We start from the raw sequence: 1,490 nt of genomic DNA, 5'->3' as shown, positions 1-1,490 counted from the left end.
TAATGATTATGTCATTAACATTATTAACAGTAACATTATTAACATTAACAGTAATTATGGTTTAGTTATATTTCCTTTATCCTTTCTACAAATAAAATTATTTATAATTATTCATGCATATTAATTTACAAATTGATATCATTAATTATAATAAAACATTCTTTATTAACTTAAGCATAAAATAATGATTTTCTCATATTTCCCACATCTTAAAGTATAGATTCTGATGGATTTTACCACAATAAATACTTTAAAATGTCACATCAGGGAAGTTTCTTCTTATTAGTATTAAATTTCTTGAAGCACTAAAATAAGAATTATAACAGGCCAATGATTTAGTTTCTTTAAGATGGAGTTACTTTAATACTACATATCTGTGGATTTCATTGTAGCATTTACACAGATGTACATCTGATGCTAAGATTATATTAAACTTCTGCATTGCCCATTGGGCTTCATCCTCCACCAGCTGCCTGGATATCTTCTGTCTCCCTTAAAAATCTTACTTCAAAATGAAAGATTTTTGTTGTGGTGTTTTTTTGTTTGTTTATTTCTTAGAAAAGCATTGTTGTTTAATCATGAAGCTTAGCACATCCCAGCACCAAGACTGGCACAGAGTTGAAGCATCAGGCATGGCTGGGTAACCCCACAGAACTTCACATGGAAAAGAGGATGAGGAAGGCAACCATCAAACAGAAGAGCCCCATGGCCCCAGACAGGGCTAAGCCCAGATTGGCATAGGAGAAGAGCTATTGCTTGAGACAGGGGTTCCGGGAATAGTCAATAACCAAGCAACCAAACATTGTTCCAATGCCAGCCCCTGATCCATCCACACCAACTGTGGCAGCACCAGCAACAATACACAGCTACTGTGTCAATGCCCAGAACACAATGGGAATAACATTGGTCTGGAATTTCCGTCTGGCCCCATGGAGAGGGGAGCTGATGCAGGAAGGCTATTTAGATGGGACCTCTGGTCCACTCAAGAGAGAGGCAGACACAGGGTTGATTAGACCCCTGGTACTGGAACAGATCAGAACTGGGGAAACAAGCAGTGCTTTGGTAGTCTGCATTTTTCTACTTTCTAGCTTTAGCCCTTGGTCTCAGCACTCACTGGTGTTTATTTATTAAAACATATGAAATAATTTATCTGAAATCTATTGTATTGGTCTGTTCTCTTGCTGTCAGCTTTACTCATAGAAGGATTACCTCAGAAGAGGAAACTTCAATTGAAAACAATGCCCCTCTCAGACTAGCCTGTAGGTAAATCTGTGTGTCTTTTTTTAAATAAGTTACTGCCATTGGAAGGCCCAGTCTACTTACTCTGGGTGGCAAAATCCCTGCGCAGTTGGTGGCCTGAGATTGTGTAAAAAGGCAGGTGGGTCAAGCCATGAAGAGTAAGCCAGTAAGCAGCATTCCTCTGTATTCTTTGTTTCAGTTCCTATTCCCAGGTTCCTTCCCATTTTAGTTCCTTACTTAGTTTCACTCAA

General features: G+C 38.3%; 1 pseudogene; it reads right to left on the bottom strand.

Annotated features, from left to right (window-relative positions):
- Positions 1–656: 656 nt before the first annotated feature.
- Positions 657–1,073, bottom strand: LOC114709006 (annotated as a pseudogene).
- Positions 1,074–1,490: the final 417 nt, after the last annotated feature.

This window comes from Peromyscus leucopus, chromosome 2 (genome assembly GCF_004664715.2).
Source record: "Peromyscus leucopus breed LL Stock chromosome 2, UCI_PerLeu_2.1, whole genome shotgun sequence".
Lineage (NCBI taxonomy): Eukaryota > Metazoa > Chordata > Mammalia > Rodentia > Cricetidae > Peromyscus > Peromyscus leucopus.
Note: the sequence above shows the minus strand (reverse complement) of the source record. Positions and strands in the feature narration are given on the sequence as shown.